The following is a 19,362-nucleotide window of genomic DNA, read 5'->3' on the forward strand; positions in this document are numbered from 1 at the left end:
CCTACATGAAAATTCCCTTGAGGAATTGCTTGGGGTGAATTGGGGAAGCAAGTCAAGTGAACAAAAGGGTGATCTGTTTCAATGCCATGTATGTAAGGACAATGTGGTTGTCAAGTACCACATCTCCTACCAAATGTTATATTTTGCTTTCCAATATAGGCACTGGAAGAAAACAAGTGACAATTGGCTCCTGCTTGACTCTAACAATGATGATAATACAGGGGTAAGTTTATGTATTGGTTCTCATTTAGGAGATGTTAAGAATGTCACTGTCATGTCACAGTGGACTCTCAGGGACGTGCGGGAACACCTATTGGTCATGGAGGATGGCATGTTTGAGTCCTTTCACTTTACCTTAAATAGTGAAAAGGTAGGAAAGCGTGCAGAGAAGCTCGTGCATAGTGCCACTTTTATCCCTCCTACAATATTGAAGATTGTCTAGAAAATGTGGGGTGGAACAATTGTGGATTTTGACATTTTCCAATTAATAGTGGTGCAACTAATTTTGATGTTTTGAATGGTTTTGTTTCATGTCAATGTCAAGTTTTTCCCCAAAATGTTATAATTCTTTTTATTTTTTATATTTAGAACATTTGGGTATACATAGGCTATAAAGTTACTTTAGTTTCAAAGTTTCACTATCATAGCCATAGTTCTCCTAGCTACCAAACTACCATGGATTCTGCTAGGTCTGCCTTCCACGATTTCATCTCCTGTACTCCATTAATTGATAGAGAGGAGTTATTTCCAGTCTTTGATAAGAGCATAGATGTCCTAGGCACCTACTTGGGAGTGCGAGATGATTTTGAAGACCTCATCAAGTACATGCAAGACTACATCACGAGTTTTGCATATCAACTTGATGAGTCTACAAAAAGATGGGTCCCAATTGATTATTTGAAGTACTTGTTCAATCAAGAACCCAGGTTCGTGAAGCATTTAGATCGCTTTCAAGCCCAGCTCACACCCCTAGGGTTTAGAGAGGTGGACACTGATGACCTCCTAGCATGTGGTCATCGGAAACATAGGAAATAGGTTCCTATCCTGGGAAATGACCTTCATTTTCCTTCTCCAGGAGGGACAAATGGAAGAGGAGGACTTGAGCTCAAGCCTTGACCTGCCCCTGCCCTTTCCGATCCTCTTATTTCTGTAGATGAACCCAACATCTACAATGAAGAGCCCATAGATGAAGAAGCTGAGGAGCGGGAAGCTGCATTGGCCCTGGAAGTGCTCCAGTGACCTCTTGAACCCCATTCTACTCAAATTCCATCCACCTTGGGCACCACCTCTATTGACCCCGCAACAATGATATGGTTTCTTGCTCCCCTTCTTGTCGATGGAGAACAATACCTCTTTCTCCATGACATAGAGGTTATATTTGGTCTCCAGGAGGACTCGGGGGGGTCACTCATCATATGTAACCCTATCACGTGAGTTCAACAGAAGGATTTTTTTTATTTTTAAAATTTATAGAAATAAATATACATAAGGGACTATTTAAAATAGTTTTGGAAAAAATTTACAGATTTGTATAGAAAAGGAGTACATTTTATTCATGAAATTTTTTACAGATAAGGGACTTTAAATATAGGCCTTGAACGCACGTGATATAGAGGGTTTATACATAGTGACCCCCCCAAGCAGGAGGATGAAGCTCTTGGTATCATGTGTGGATATACGAGGTGGACACGGCTATGCAAGAACCTAGGTTTTTGGGAGTAGATGATTCAATAGAAGAGGTTCTTGCTTTAACACTCGACCAAATCAAAGATGCAGAGACATCAATCTACTTTGACCTACCTAATTTTCTAGAAGAAGCCTCCACATCTCACTCCAGACAGTAGGAGGCCTCTGTATCCATCCTCATTGACAAAGAGGAAGGGATTGAGCATGATGACACCATAGTGGTAAGAAACTATGAGCTTTGAATTTCTTCTCTCTTGGTATACTTTTTCTTTAATGGAATTCTAATGTAATGTTCTCCACAAAGTTTTGGCAAAGTAGGAAGGACACACTAGTACTACCATGACAATGTGAACAGGTACTATGCGCACATATAAAAATACTCGCTTTTAAATATTCGATGCAAGGAAAATAACATGATTGTATTTGTGTTTGAATTAGGTTGTCTATCAACCAATGGTGGATAATAATAGATGGTGGCATGTCATACCTATTATGCCACGTTCCAAAGTATAGTACATTTACTAATATGGAGCGTATGGAGGATGATCATGGCCATGGATGTGATGATGACCGTGATACGAGAGAGAAGGATGATCATGAGATAGGAGATACAGATATTGAGGCCATTACCTGTGAGGACGAGCCTACCATTGGTGATGCTGATTTCGATGAGCACATGAGTAGCACAAGTAGTAGTGGGTTGAATGTTTTTGTAGATCTAAACACTTGGTTGGATTTTGAAGTAGATAGTTTGGCAAGGGTTGATCTCATTGAGGATGAGATTGAACCGTAGCCCATCATTGATATTGGCAAAACTATTTTACATATTGTCTCATTCTCCTCACCTCACTTAATTCTTGTATATGTAGGCTTGCAAAAAAGCATTGATGTTTTTGTTAAAATTATGTGCTTTGGTGGCCAATGTTTGAAAAGCAATGATGTACACCAAAATCTCACTTTCTATATTCTCTGGTTTGCGTCTAAATACGCGTCTAATTCCCAGTGTAAACACACTAATAAACGCGCTAATACACGCGCAAATAGACGCACTGATAAACGCAATGTTAAACGGGCCTGTATTTTCTCAGTTTAGACGTGCATGTTTAGTGGCTCTGAATTTGCTGGTTGTGAACATTGCATTTATGGGAAGCAAGTTCAATTACCTCACAAAAAGAAGCTTATGCATAAGCTCTTGCCGTTAGATTTGGTACATACAGATGTGTGTATGATGCCACAGCTTTCTTTGGGTGGTGGCAAGTATTTTATCTTTTATTGATGATGCTACACGAAAGGCATGGGTGTATCCTATGCGTCAGAAAGATGATGTGTTTCATACTTTCAAGATATGGCTTGCATATGTAGAAAATCAAACAGGCAGGTCATAAACTTAACATTGGATTAACAGCTACTGCAAAGGGGCTGGCATTGAGAAGACAAATAAAAATCATAGCATAAAGAGTCGCTATATAGTGATGTTAAGCAAACGTCGCTATATAGCGATGATTATAAAGGTCACTATATAGGGACTTTTAAGTGTTGCTATATAGCGACACTGAGATACTATTTTATAGCGATGTTTTCTAGAGACGTTTTTTACTCATATAGGCCTATCTGAGGTGCCTACTTAAGGACCTCACTCTTCTTCATTCCATAATGCAAGTAATGCAAGAATTCTGAGTTTGTGTCCACTCTTTCCTTTCCTTTCATCTTACCAACATGGTATCAGAGCCCTTTGATCCCCCTTGAGCCCATTTTTGCCACATCATCATCTTCTTCTTCATCTTCTTCTTCACCATCTCTCCCTCTTCTTCCCAAAGTTTGCTTAAGCTTGTTCTCCTCCGGTTCTCAGCCATTTCCCACGTCCTTCCTGCTGGAGATCCACCTTGAAGGGGCAAACCTCTGGCTGAGAGGAATCAAAGAAAACCGCGCCCGTTTTGTCGCCATTACACGATTTCCGTCGATTTTTCGTTCTGCATTTTCTCTCAGCACACCTTATCTTCCTCTAATTCCTTTCAGGGGTAGATTCTCCATGCCTTGGGCTATCCTCTGCTGAAATCTGAGCAGCAATGGTTGCTTATTCAAGCTGAAAACAGAGAAAAACCAGTCGATGTTGGAAAGGCAAGCTATGGAGTTCTGACGCCTTTTTGCACCTCTTCTTCCCAGAGGATCTTCAATGGTATAACAGCTCTCTTTTTCCTTAAAAACTCCCTTTTCCTTTGCTTTGAAGAGTGAGCTACAAGCCCTCCAAGTTCAGCCTTTTAGTTTTGACAGTTTTGGACAAGTTTTTGAAGATGATGCTACATAAAATGCTACTCTAGCATTTCTGGTTTTTTGAATCTTTCAATAACTTCAATACAAGTGTGGCTTCAGTTTTGTTTTGAATTGCTAGACCTGGTTTTGATTGGAAAGTATTCATTTTAGCCACTTCTATGAAGCATGTAAGAAGAAGCATCATTGTTTGAAATTTGGTCACAAGACTTTGCTACATTAAATGCTTATATTTTGAAGCATTTCAGTTGTTATTATAAGCCCTGTAAGAGAGAAGACACTGCCCAATACCTAGGTTAGACCCTCTCATGGCTTGCTTATGCAAAATATGTGAAAAGCCAAAACATAAAGCAATGTCTTGTTATGCTACAAAGGATGAAAATGCCAACCTGACTTCCTTGTTGAAGATTGCCAAAAAGGAAGCATCTACAAAGCCAGAGATCTACCCTCTCATGGCACTTTTATTTGACTCCAAGTACAAGAAAAAGATGAAGGTCAGATACCTAAGATATGCTTCTCTACACAACTATGGAGATGACAAGATAATTGTTCTCTTGAAAGATATGATTTTCAGATCCACTTGTTCTATAATAGTACCATCTTATAAGGCATCTTATAAGGCACTAGACACTGCCCATGTGGTAAGACCTTGCCTTGACATGGATATTTTGCCTCCACAAGATGAGGCATCCCATGAAGATTATGCATTTTAAATCATCTCTATGTATGCTCCAGATCTCTCTTTTTATGTCAAGGTACTCAGCCTGGATAGTCCTCCAAAATGATTGAAATAAACTATTGTGTTTTGTGTGTTTTGTAAACACCTCTGGTCACCTTATGATGTAGGCCATGTGTATGTTTTGCTCCATGGTACCTCTTGCAGACATTGTGTGCATGTACATGCAGGGGAGATAACCATTGGAAAGTCTTTTTCTATCCCTTTTGTTTACCTTACACCCATGGGAACCCTTGCTAGAATGAGAACCTAGCCATAGATTTATCCTTGACCACCATGAGATGGCATGAGAAACTATGAGACTAGATGTATCCTTGACATAGCCTGAGGCATTCCCTTGAGGGGGGGTTTGTTGGGATATCTCAAGGTGTATGCCTCAGGCACACCTTGGTTTCTATGTGTGAGTGCTAGAGGCACAGTTAGGTGCCCACAAGCACATTTAGGTGGTGGAGAGCCACATAGGATGATTGAGAGAATCTAGGAGCAGATTGAGGAGATGATTGTGGAGCTCTGATCAGTGATGTCAGTGAGCATGTATGAGGTGCCTACTTAAGGACCTCACTCTTCTTCATTCCATAATGCAAGTAATGCAAGAATTCTGAGTTTGTGTCCACTCTTTCCTTTCCTTTTAGCTTACCAACACCCTGGTCTGACTCCTCTCGGACGTAGCACTGCGATTACCCCTGGTCTGACTCTTCTCAGACATAGCATTGCCACTACCGGTGGTTCGAATCCTCTCGGACATAGCACTGTGACTACCCCTCGGGGAACTCCTTTGCTAATAGCACATGGCTTTGTCGGAAGTCCCGATGAGTTTGTAGTACAGATGACCGATGAGGAGGCAACAAGATTCTTCTCTTTGCTATCTCAGAGTACCTCAGCAATTCCCTCTCCTACACCGATGGCTGGACCTATTGCCCAGCCATCCCCACCTGTGCCTTCGACGGAGGGGTCATCACCTGCATGTGCCTATCATAAGGGAAGGAAGAGTAGGAGGGGCCGCTTATGTTGTGCTACTCGGGAGATGTAGACAATCAGCACACTCACATCCCTACACGTCTCCACTTGGTCTTCAGACACAGTATCAGTCAGGTCCCTTGCCCTCTCCTACTTCCACTGCTACTCCTCACTCCAAAAGTGCTTGCATAGCTTCCACTCCTTTCGACTCTGCCACTACCATCAGTCCTCCTTACCCAATCGAGGACCTCTCCTATCAAATCACGGCTGCCAAAGAGATAATAGAAGATAGAAAGGACAAAGTGTGATGGCCACCATGTGGTGGTTGATGAGTCGTCACTCTCCATACTATCTGCTTTTCTCTCTTGCATACGAGATCCTATTATCTGTTGAGCACAGACTTTGTATTGTTCTATTACAGAATCCTTCTAGAATTCCAAGGTGGTATATGGAGGATGTTGACATATGGAAAAGAGAGGGTCCCTATGGGCTCCAAGGGAAAAGACTCTTGACTTTCTCAATTTTTAAAGAGTCATGAGGATCTTGTGATGGGACACTTGTTAAAATGTGCTCAAAAGGACATTTGATTGTGACCCATGTCCTTATGTCACCAGGGGGTGAAGAAATTTACTGGGGTTGAAAATGTAACAAGGTGAAGGAGGGTGAGAATTGCTCTATAAAAGAGACCTCTCTCCTCCCTCTCCAACATCTAGTTCTTCCCTTCGTAGTTATGCCATCACTTGTATCTAGCTTTGCCTATCTTTTCCCTTCTCCCTAGAGCAAGGCTCTCACTTTGTACCCCTCCTCTTGCTTTTGATGTTTTGAATAAAGTTCATGCTTCCTTTTCCTCATCAATCTTCCATCTCCTCTCTCCTCACTCCAAAGCTTAGTGTACCCACATGAGTGAGTCATTTCTAGATCTGTGTTAAGGGTATTCTCTACTTCCTTGGGCGACCTCAATTTGCTATGTATATGGGAAGCTACTTCTCTGCTGAAGGAGATCATTGCCCTTTCCATAACTACAGTCCGGTATGGACAGTTTTGACAATCTTCCATAAAATGGTCATAACTTTCTACTTCGAGCTCCGTTTTGAATGAAACTTATATCAAAATATTCGTCTTTTCAAGATCTATATTCAGATATATGTTTCATATAGTATAATAAAAGTTATTGTTGTCTGAGTGGTTGGGTCTATTGTTTTGAGTAGTTTTGAGATCCTTTCGTAAAACCATCATAACTTTCCGTTCCAAGCTCCATTTTGAATGAGACTAATATTAGAATATTCATCTTTTCAAGATCTATTACTGATGTATTCAAACATTTGTTCCATTTAGTAGAATCAAAGTTATTGCTATCTGAGTAGTTAGGTCTGTTGTTTGGAGCAATTTTGAGAACCTTTCATAAAACCGTCGTAACTTTTTGTTCCAAACTCCGTTTTGAATGAAACTGATATCAAAATCTTCATCTTTTTGAGATCTTTGTTTTGTCCCAACCTTCCCATTCAGCCAAATCAGCCCTATCAATTCACGCCTTTCACATAAGTTCACATTATGTTGAGTCAAAGGATGTTCTTCCAACCACGGCTCGCCCTTACTTTTGGGGCTGACCGATTAGCTCAAATCAATGCTTCCCCTCAGCCTTTCTTATTTCCAATGCTAGAGTACAACCTCACCTTTAACATCTATATCTTTGTTTTGATCTAAGAAGATAGAGATGAGTGTCTCTTTAAAGCTTCATCTAATGCCTAAATCTCTTCTCTCTTCTCCAATTTATGGATTGAGACATGACCAAAACCAAAACCCCAGGTTTGTGTCACAATACCATGACAAAATATGAAGAGGCAAGAGGAGAAGAGTGGAGATGAGGAGAGAGGGCATAATTAGAGAGCACACCAAAAATGACTAACTATACACTAGATTTAGTTGAATATATACAAACCCATTTAGGGTTAGGGTTAGGACATCTAACCCTTTCCTTTATAGCACTCTATTGGGTTAGTGCTATGCACATATGATCACATGATGGAGCTACGCATATATGATCACGTGATGACATCGTTGGCGAGGTTCCCGAAGGAAAAGGGATTGAAAGAAAGATGAGAGAAGAGCAAATGGAGAAATTCAATAAGTTTTGTATCCTCAATAGCCCTGAGATGCAGAAGTGGATTGAGAGAATAAATGCAAGGATGAGATTCAGAGTAATGTACAGGTGATCACAACCATACCCACAAGATCTGGTTCTTCTCCCCACTCACATGTCACTTGATTGGCTACAACTGGCTCTATGTAAAGCCGAATGCAATGGAGAGACAATAAACAAGTGTGAGTGAAAGTTATCATCTGGATGTATGATGCATGTAAGTTTCTTACCTCTTGACGTAATTAAGTAATTATTTGTGGCATCTTCATTGTTTTAATGATGCTCTTTTACAGTACCAAAGGAATTGTGCATTATGGTCATATGGATGTCATTTTCACGTGGAACACATCGATTCAAAGAGAGTCACGTATGAATGTGGAGTCATGGCTAACTTCACATAAGATATCCGAGCAACTGCTTCGAATACCAATCTTCTCTCCTCATAGTTGGATTATTGTGGAACCATACGCGAAATCTATGAAGTTGATTTCAGACGATTTAGTATTTTCATTCTTGATGTAAAATGATTTAGAACTATTTACAATGGTCCCCATGTGACAGTGAGAAAAGATAGTAGCAGTTTCTTTGCAATAGACTCCACCAAACATTAGACTGATGAAAGTGATACTTTTTTCTTCCCGAGCACTGTGAGCAAGTGCATACTAATGATTTAATTAATTGAAGCTTTCGTTTTTAAAGATCCATTGATGCATGTACTTAAGCATAATGTCATATATATAATTAATGACATCTGGCACCCATCTTCAATATAGGTGGTTTTTCATCCGGATGGTTCTGATCCAAGATGATGGTATGTGATCCAAGTTGCACCATGAAGTAAGCAAATTTTTGAAGATAGAGATGTGGATATGGAGATGCCACTACTAATGCCAGATCCAATTGATCCCGATGAATCTAGCAAAGAAGATGATCACAATATGAGCCAAGAGGAAGATGCGCATAATGACATCACACGGCAGGAAGATGGAGATCATGATATTGAGGAAGAAGACAACGATCATCAAGAATCACCACACTTTATTGAAGAAGATGATCAAGTACTTTTAGGTGAACGTATGATGCTAGAGTACGATGGTGATATAGGAGATCAACTCGGTATAGAGTTAGAGATAGACTTACATTAGACTTAACTCAAGATGAAACAGTTGATGTAAATGCTCTTCATTGATTTTTTTCATCTCAAACTTGGACATGAATATATGAGCTTCAAAGGCTTGATGTACTGAGAGTGCTCTCAACGGAAGCAAGAACGGAAGAAGGAGAGAGAGAAACAGAGAGCCACACAAGTTTTGGTGGGTGCAGAACCACCCTAATCTTCTTTTTCATTCATTTATATATGTGTTTGAGTATTGTACATAACCGGGGATAAGGCACAGTGACCTTTAACCCCCACAACCTCCCACTTAAAGGACAATGTGCCTTTAAGAGAGAACAACTAGTGAGCATACTATCCAATGCCCATCAATACATGACAATACTCAAACCGCTGACTAGGTAGACTCTTCGTCAGCATATCTGCAGGGTTATCATCTGTATGAACCTTGACAAGCTCCATGCGCTTGTCCTCAAGTACCTCCCTGATGAAATGGTACCTGACCTCAATGTGTTTGGTCTTTGCATGAAAGACCGGATTCCGTGCTAGTTGAATAGCACTCATGGAATCACTATGCAATGTCGGTACACCTGTATGAATCCCCAAATCTCCCACTAGCCAATCAAGCCATATAGCCTCCTTGCAACCCTCTGTGGCTGCAACATACTCAGCCTCTGTGGTAGACAAAGCAACACACTTCTGTGCACGAGACATCCACGACACTGCACCACCTGCAAAGGTGAACACATAACCAGAAGTGGATCTCCTACTATCCACATGCCCCTATCCACATGCCCTGCATAGTCTGAATCTGTGTACCCAAGTACACGCATGTCTCCTTTACCAAAGCAAATGCACATCTCCTTGGTACCCTTCATGTACCTCATGATGCACTTAACTGCCTCCCAATGCCTCTTTCCTGGATTAGCCATATACCTGCTAACAACTCCCACTACAAATGCAATGTCTGGTCTAGTAGCTATCATAGCATACATAAGACTCCCAACCGCTGATGCATAAGGAACCTTAGCCATAATGGCCCTCTCCTCATCTGATTTGGGACTATCTGTATGACTGAGTTTCACATATGGAGGCAATGGAGTACTCACTGCCTTCCCCCCCTCCATATTGAAACGCTGCAATACTTTTGTAACATACTCTTTTTGTGAAAGCCAAAGGAGTTTCCTACTCCGATCACGCGTGATGAGCATACCAAGAATATGACCTGCAAGTCCCAAATCCTTCATATCAAAGGCCTCATGCAACTTGGCCTTTAATTCATCTAGCTCATAAGTATTCTTGCTAGCCAATAGCATATCATCCACATATAGTGCAAGGATTATGAGGCTATTATCCTTAGCCCTTTTAGTGTAGAGGCAGTGATCAATTTCACTCCTTCTAAAACCCTGGGACCGCATCAAACTTCTGATACCATTCTCTAGGTGCTTGCTTAAGACCATAGAGACTCTTCTTCAGCTTGCAAACTAAATGCTCTTTGCCCTTTTCTTCAAAGCCTTCCGGCTGCACCATGTAAATTTCCCCATGCAAGAAAGCTGTCTTGACATCCATCTGCATAAGCTCCATATCCTCTGCTCTCACTAGTCCAAGCATGCATCTAAGTGTGGTCATCTTCACAACTGGAGAGAATATCTCATCAAAGTCCACACCCTTCTCTTGCTTGAACCCTTTAGCAACCAAACGGGCCTTGTACCTAGGCACATCATCACCTGTGACCTTCATTTTGTAGACCCATTTACATGGCAATGCTTTCTTTCCATGTGGCAAAGAAACCAAGTCCCAAGTCTTATTCTTCATAAGTGAACTCATCTCTGATTGCATAGCATACTCCCACTTGCGTTGATCCTCACGCATCCTAGCCTCTTTGTAGCAAGAAGGCTCCCCGCAATCAGTAAGCATCACATAGTCTACCCCTGGAACAAACCTATCAGGCGGTCTAGACACTCTAGATGATCTTCTCAAGGGCATTTCAGCTTGCTGTCCCACCTGCATAATATCAGCCACATTTGGCTCATCATTTCCACCAATAGATGATCCATCATCTACCCTTGATTGTATACCTGTGGGAGTACTTGGTTGTACCATTTCTTGCACATTTGGTGCATGGACAGCTTGCTGTCTATCAACATATGCAGGTGGATTCACATCCTGGAAAGTGATTCTCCTCATTTCCACATCCCTCATGGGTGCCTTATGCATCTTCTTCTCATTGAAGACCACATCATGGCTGCGTATGATCTTCTTTGCTTTTGGATCCCAGAGACGATAGCCCATCTCTCCACTTTCACCATAACCCAGAAAGATGCATTTCCTAGACTTAGGATCTAGCTTCTTTCGAAGCTCTTTTGGCACATGTGCATATGCCTCACACCCAAATATATGCAAATGAGAGTAAGAGGGCTTCTTGCCACTCCATGCCTCTTCAGGAATACCACCATCCAAACTCTTACTAGGTGATCTATTGATCACATCACTGCAGTCTTCATTGCCCCAGCCCAAAAACCACCAGAAAGACTTGCATTGGAAAGCATGCATTGCAACCTTTCTTGAATGGTACGGTTCATCTTTTCTGCAACTGGATTTTGCTCTAGAGTACGAGGGGATGTGAGCTCCCTCTTAATCCCACATGTATCACAGGAATGCTAAAAGTCATGAGAGAGATACTCTCCACCATTGTCAGTCCGTAGGCATTTAAGCATTCTACTTGACTGATTCTCAACCAAGGCCAGCCATTTCTGAAATACCTGGAACACATCACTCTTTCGAGCTATAGCATAAGCCCACACTTTCATTCTTTCTTTCTGTGTATGCGGAGTCCCAACCCTGATCACTCTTTACAAAAGAACATAAGAGGGAATTCAAATAATTTGAGATTGATGCTAGAAGAGCAAGATATTCCCAGGTCCATACATTATCAAAAAAACAACTATGGAAGTCCTGAAAAAGTGGGAGTCTCTTGCTTACCATGATGGAGAATTTGCTGCCGGCAGGTTGGGAGGTCACCTTGTGCAGGATGGGATATTTATTTGAGGATCTCCTAAGAAAAGGCAACTCCACCAATATTATTGAAAATAAGCATTTCATGGCCTATTTCCAGCTTCAAGCAGATCTAACCACAGGCTATGAAAAAGAGATAGACCACAAGGACACCGATGACATGGATGATTACCTTGAAGATCATAATGTCCCAGTTGTTGATGATGAAAAGATGGACTTACATGACCCATTCACAGAGAGGTTGGTGGATGAAGAGAAATATGATGATGCCCTCTTTGATAATTATGGCTCGCAGGGTTATGAAAAAAGGCCACTACGACAATACTTAGCGGTATGAACTCTCTATTTCTCAACTAAATACAATTTTTTAAATAAGATTTAAATTTAAAGATAATGAATCTAATCTCTCATATTTGTTTACAGGCAATAGAGGGAGAAGAAATGGATGAAGTCAATACGGAGGCACTCCCTTCTACTTCAACAATGCAACCACCTCTAAATTTGATTGAAAAATCAAATTTAGCTGCATTAGATAAAATGGAGAGCTCATTTCAAGTTAAGATCGTTTTGAAACGAGAACCTCAGTATTTAAGCTTTGGTAGAGAGGAGGTTTCAATCCTCTCCAATCCTTTAAAAGAGGTTAATGACAATGTTATCTTGGCCATTCTCAGGTAATGTTTATTTATTTATTGCTACTTCAATAAGCTAACATTTGTTTATTTATTCACAGTTCAGTTATATATCAGTTTCCTAGTGCAGAATGCAAATCAATTCTATGAGCTAATGTTTGTTTATTTCTTGGTGCAGTGTAGTTATTTCTCAACTTCCTAGTACAGTGCAGCATCGTGTCTACATGCTCGATGCTCTCCTTTCTTCTATTCTTAGCTCTCCTCAAAAGACTATAGAAGATGTTTGTACCTGGTTAAGCCCTTTGAATTTAGACGGGGTGCGAGTCATCTTAATGCCTTATCATGAGGCGTAAGTATCAACTCTAACCTTATTTTTACTATTTCTTTGGCAAGTTTGTGTAAAACAATAATCATTTTTATTCTGGTCGTGTAGCTCACATTGGAGTCTGATCTTCTGGGACCTTGAACTCAACCATTTATGGTTTGTGAATTCAATAGAAGGCTATCATGCCAACTCCCCAAGGTAATTATTCTCTTAATATTTTTGATACTTTCTTATTTTGTATCTTATGATCATGACATATTAATATATTTCATATGTCATGCTGGACAGTGCTGCTATCTGTTGTCAGAACAACCACGGAGCAACAAGATCAAGTAGAATTCAAAAGACGTCTGCCAGTGGAGCAAAAAGATGGACATAGTTGTGGGTGGAGAGTCGCCTACAACTGCATGTTGTTTCTTAGAGAGATTTTTGATCTGGAGTTACCAGTCAAAATGGAATCATATACAGAAGCTGATCTGCTAGCATTTTGGGCTGAGAGTATTCAGCATCTAATTACTACCATTGGGAAACAACATGAAAATATGACTACATTGCAGCATGTATAAAACCTTATCTTTATACTTGTATACTTGTTCCAGCCCCTTTAATTGGGATGTATAAATCTCATAACTTTTTTATATTTTCTTCCAAAAGGAGAAGAGAATGAGTTTAATGAAAGCATGCTATCTTTATACTTTTATAATTATTTAAACCATTAATTTTATTTGGGATGTATAAATCTCATAACTTGTCTAATGAAAGCATGCTATCTTTATACTTCTATGATTATTTAAACCATTATTTTTATTTGGGATGTGTAAATCTCATAACTTTTTAAATTTTTCATCCAAGAGAAGGAGAGACTCACTCTAATGAAAGCGTGTATGAAACCTTTTTAAATTTTTGCTCCAAGCAGAGGAGAGACTTACACTAATGAAAGCATGTATGAAACCTTATCTGCTTGTTTAAGCCTTTATTTGGGATGTATACATCGCATAACTTTTTTATATTTTTATGGCAGAAGGAGGATGTGGAGGACATAGCAAGTGAAGAAGAATACGATGTAGACTACTCCCTCAATAAGATGAGTCATAAAAATATGAATCTATTGGAGCAGATTGGAAGTTCATTCACTGCTATGTTGTTAATTCGACAACAACCTCATTTTTTTGAATTTGGTGAAGAAGAGATTTCAATCCTCTTGAATCCTAAGAATGAGGTTAATGTCAAAGTCATTACAACCATCCTCAGGTTTGATGCAGCCTTTTCCTTGGCTTTATACTTTGCTTATTTTGATTAAACCCAAGAAGCTAATACTTTTTTTTAAATATAGTAATGTTATAGCAAATTTTCCGCAAAATATACAAAGCGTTTCATATATGCTCGATCCTCGTATTTCGGAAGTGCTTAGCAACAAAGAAGAAACCATAGAGAATGTTTGCAAGTGGTTGAAGCACATTCCTATGAATGACGCACGAGTTATTTTTACAGCATATTATGAGAAGTAAGCATCAAACCCTACTTGTTTTTTCTATTGCATTGCTAGAATTGTCTCAAACACAGTAATTATTCTTTATTGATAATGCAGCTCACATTGGAGTCTGGTAGTCGTGGACATCCTTGCGAAGAAGTGCTTCTTTGCAAACTCAATGACATCCGTCCATGGCAATGTGTTAGAGTAAGTATAGACTACACTTGTTGTCACTTCTTGACATGTAGATTGATATGCAATGCACATATTCACTGTTGTTATATGTTTTGATATGCAGATCAGCTCGAAAATTAGTAGATGCTATCGACATAGTAATGCGGCAATGTGACTTGGCACAACAAATAGAGTATATAACATGTCAGGTATCACATCAAGATAATAGCCACATCTATAATTGTGGATGGAGGGTGGGCTACAATTGCTTTTTGGTACTTGGTCAAATTTTTGAGATGCAAAATGACACCACACTATCAACATATACGGATTTGCATCTCTATGCATTTATAACATGTACCATTCGAGCAATCATTGATTGCGAAATGAATGCCATCAAAGAGTCAAAGAGGATAGATGACCTCAACTCTACAAACATGGCCTCATTAAAAGAATTGGGAAGCTCTTTTAATGTTAGGGTTATGATTCAACATAGACCTCAGTATCTTGAATTTGGGGGAGAAGAGATTTCAATTCTCTCTAGAGCTTCAAATGAGGTCAATAACAACGTTATGATGGCCATTCTCAGGTTTGATACAAACTTTTTCTCTACTTGATAATTCAATATTTTGATTTAATCTAATAAGCTAATAAGCTAATATTCATTTATTTTGATTAAATCTAATAAGCTAATATTCATTTATTTGTTGGTGCAGTATAGTTATCTCACGATTTGGTAGAGTCGTACAAAATCGTGCGTATATGTTGGATTCCCTCCTTTCTCCTATACTTAGCGATAGCAGAAAGACAATAGCCGATGTTTGTAAATTATTACAGCCTTTACATTTACATGGCGTGCGAGTCCTATTTATGGCATATCATGAGATGTAAGTATCATGGCAACCTTTATTTTCATCTTGTACTGGCAACATTGTGTTAAATAATAATGGTTCTTAATTATTCGTGTAGGGAACATTGGAGTCTGGTGGTTTGGAACCTTGAAGACAACTATTGTTGGTTTGTTAACTCCATTGCAGGCTTTCATGGCTCAGTGCAAACGTAAGTATTCTATTAATCTGTTGTTACTTCTATATTATGTACCTTATGTGATAGATACACTAAGTTTTTTTAATATGTCACGATGAGCAGGTCGATTGAGAAGTTGGTATCTGCTATCAGAGAAACAGGACAGTACAAAGACTCGGTAGACTTCCAAAAGCGTTTAGTAGTAGAGCAGGAAGATGGGCATAGTTGTGGGTGGAGAGTTGCCTAGAACTGCATGTTGATTTTCAAAGAAATTTTCTCACTTATGCCACAGATCTCATCGGAAGACTCTTTGGAGCTCAAATATTCAGAGGAGGATATACAATTGTTTAGGGCTGAAATCATTCGAGACCTAATTGCTGCCATTAGAATACAACGTGCAACTAAAGCAATACCAGAGCTTCCCTTTAAGGAAGAGGAGACTGAGTCTACTATGAAAGCACTGCATACTACAGAAGAAGTAGAGACCCAATGTACACCTACAGCACCACAGCCTCCACTGGAAGCATCAAAAGAGTTGCCACCGCCTCCGCTTGCATTTAAGGAAGAGGATACTGAGTCTACTCCGAAAGCACTACATACTACAAAAGAAGTAGAGACCGAGTGTACATCTACAGCACCACAGCCTCCATTGGAAGCATCCGAAGAGTTGCCAGAGTCTCCACTAGAAGCATCACAAGAGTTGTGATGCATGTATGATGTTGTGTTTGTAGTTTTTGTTGATTATACACCAATTTGTGACTTATTACTTAAGTGGCATAATCATGATATTTATATAATTTCTTTATGCACACAATTTTATGATATGAATGTGTGATGATGTGATTATTTGGAAATAAATCCTTGTGTGATGAGAATTCTGATATGAATATGTGATGATGTAATATTTGTGATATATTTATTTCATGCACACAATTTTATGATATGAATGTGTGATGATGTGATTATTTGAAAATAAATCCTTGTGTGATGAGAATTTTGATATGAATATGTGATGATGTAATATTTGTAATATATTTCTTCATGCACACAATTTTATGATATGAATGTGTGATGATGTGATTATTTGGAAATAAATCCTTGTGTGATGAGAATTTTATTCAGTTGGATAGTCTCCACTCACTTAAAGTAGAGCATTCGCAATGCTTCTCTCACTTTATTCCAACCCTTATCCTTATCATCTCCACTCACTTAAAGTAGAGCATTCAATCTCCACTCGCTTTATTCCAACCCTTATCATAGTGAACACATCGTGCCACTCACTTTATTCCAACCCTTATCCTTATCGTAGTGAACACATCGTGCCTTAGTGCACTTGTATTCTTCCATCCTAGTCCTTCCACAAACACTCTCTTATTTCTTACATCCTAGTCCTTCTGAGTAACTTGTATTCTTCTATCCTAGTCCTTCTCTGCAAACACTCTCAGAGTCTTCTTTCATCCATCCTGATAACCAAGTATTCTTCTATCCTAGTTCTTCCACAAACACTCTCTTCTTTCATCCATCCTAGTGCTTCTCATTAACTTGTATTCTTCTTGTATTCTTCTATCCTAGTCCTTCCGCAAACACTCTCAGAGTCTTCTTTCATCCATCCTGATAACCAAGTATTCTTCTATCCTAGTTCTTCTGCAGACACTCTCTTCTTTCTTGCATCCTAGTGCTTCTCATTAACTTGTATTCTTCTATCCTAGTCCTTCCGCAAACACTCTCAGAGTCTTCTTTCATCCATCTTGATAACCAAGTATTCTTCTATCCTAGTTCTTCCGCAGACACTCTCTTCTTTCTTGCACCGTAGTCCATCTCCCTTTCTTTATCATCTCCCCACCCATGGATGTCCTTGGCATTGTCGAAGACGTGGAGTTCGGAATTAACAATCTCAAAGAATGGATTGCTGACCAAGGAGCACAGAGAGAGGCCAGAATTCGACAAGGTTCTCCTTTGACACACATGGAGAGAGAGGAATTTGCTGCACAAAGGCACGCAGAGAGGGAGGAGACTCTCAAGATAGCAGACAGTGAAAGACTTCTAAGACGTATGATAAAAGCACGACAAGATCTATTAGACTTCTTAAGTAACCTGCGTTATCGCAGCTCTCGTCATGGGCGATTTGATGCGGATGCTGAGAGAACAATAAGAGCCTCTCAGAGAAATTATAAAGAAACAATTTGTGATTGCTTAAACTTCTTCTTCACATGTAATTATGTTGAGGATACAGCTGTGGAGGCAGTGAAGGATTGGGTTGTTGAGAAGATAAGAGAGACCAATGATGAGATCTTCTAGACTTAGATAAGAGAGACTTTTTAAAGGTGTTTTTTGACACCATATGGCTTTGTATTAAGGTGTATTAAGGTGTTTTTTGACACCATATGGCTTTGTATTAAGGTGTTTTTTGACACCATATGGCTTTGAGTAATATGATCTACTTCTTGTACAAATGTGATGTTAAGATGATGTTAAGAGAGACTGTATTAAGGTGTTTTTTGACACCATATGGCTTTGAGTAATATGATCTACTTCTTTACAAATGTGATGTGCTCTTTTTTGAAATGTACTCTAGTTTTCATAACATGTCATGCCATTTTTTCTAATTTGATTTTTTAAAATCTTACTTTTTTGTCTCTTTTAACAATGTGATGTACTCTATTTTTAACATCTCACGTCATTTTTTCTAATTTGATTTTTTTAAATCTTCATTTTTGACTCAATGTTTTGTTTTATAAGAGCCTCTTTTTTTGAAATGTTTTATCCAGAATTATCTCACAAAATAAATTTGGACAGTGCAAGAGTCCAAAATTAATGAAATAGGTGTTTATTATTTAAGTTAGTGAAGTTTTTATTTAAATGTAAAAAATGTATTTACCTTGTTTTTTAAAATCATCTATTAAAAAAAAAGAGATTTAAGTAGCTTTTATGTTAGCTTTTTTTTTTTAAACGTTTAAATTTTATTTTTAAAAATCATCTTTAAGAAAAAAGAAAATAAGAGTTTAAGGTAAAGTTTTTATTTAAATGTAAATAACGTATATATTTTGTTTTTTAAAATCATCTATTTAAAAAAAAGAGATAAAGTAGTTTTAATGTTATTTTTCAAATTAGTCTTTTTTTTCTTTCAATAAAAAATTGTTTAAATTTTATTTTTAAAAATCATCTTTAAGAAAAAAAGAAAAAGAGAGTTTAAGGTAGCTTTTATATTATTTAAGTTAGTGAAGTTTTTATTTAAATGTCAAAAACTTATATATTTTGTTTTTTGAGATTAAATCTATTAAAAAAAAGAGAGACTAGGGTAGTTTTTATGTTATTTTTCAAAATAGTGCTTTTTATATTTAAATAAAAAAGCGTTGAAATTTTTTTTTAAAAATCATCTTTATAAAAAAAAGAAAATAAGAGTTTAAGGTAGCTTTTATATTATTTAAGTTAGTGAAATTTTTATTTAAATGTAAAAAACGTATATATTTTGGCTTTTAAAATCATCTATTGAAAAAAAAAGAGATTAAAGTAGTCTTTATGTTAGCTTTTAAATTACTGAAGTTTTGAATTAAATATAAAAATGTTTAAATTTTGTTTTTAGAAATCATCTATAGAAAAAAAGAGAATAAGAGTTTAAAGTAGCTTTTATATTATTTTTCAAGGAGTACGTGACTTAGTGTAATCAATCAAACAAATAGGATGATTTGAATAACACATTCACGTACACATCATTTTCAAATCGTATGGTGCGAGAGGTTGATGCAAGGAGAGGGTAGATCATGTGGCTAGCAATCCCTTTAGGTGGCACATGAAACTATAGAAATAGGGAACTAGGGAAG

This window comes from Dipteris shenzhenensis, chromosome 9 (genome assembly GCF_047967505.1).
Source record: "Dipteris shenzhenensis isolate YYH24624 ecotype China chromosome 9, Dip_SZ_1.0, whole genome shotgun sequence".
Taxonomy (NCBI): Eukaryota; Viridiplantae; Streptophyta; class Polypodiopsida; order Gleicheniales; family Dipteridaceae; genus Dipteris; species Dipteris shenzhenensis.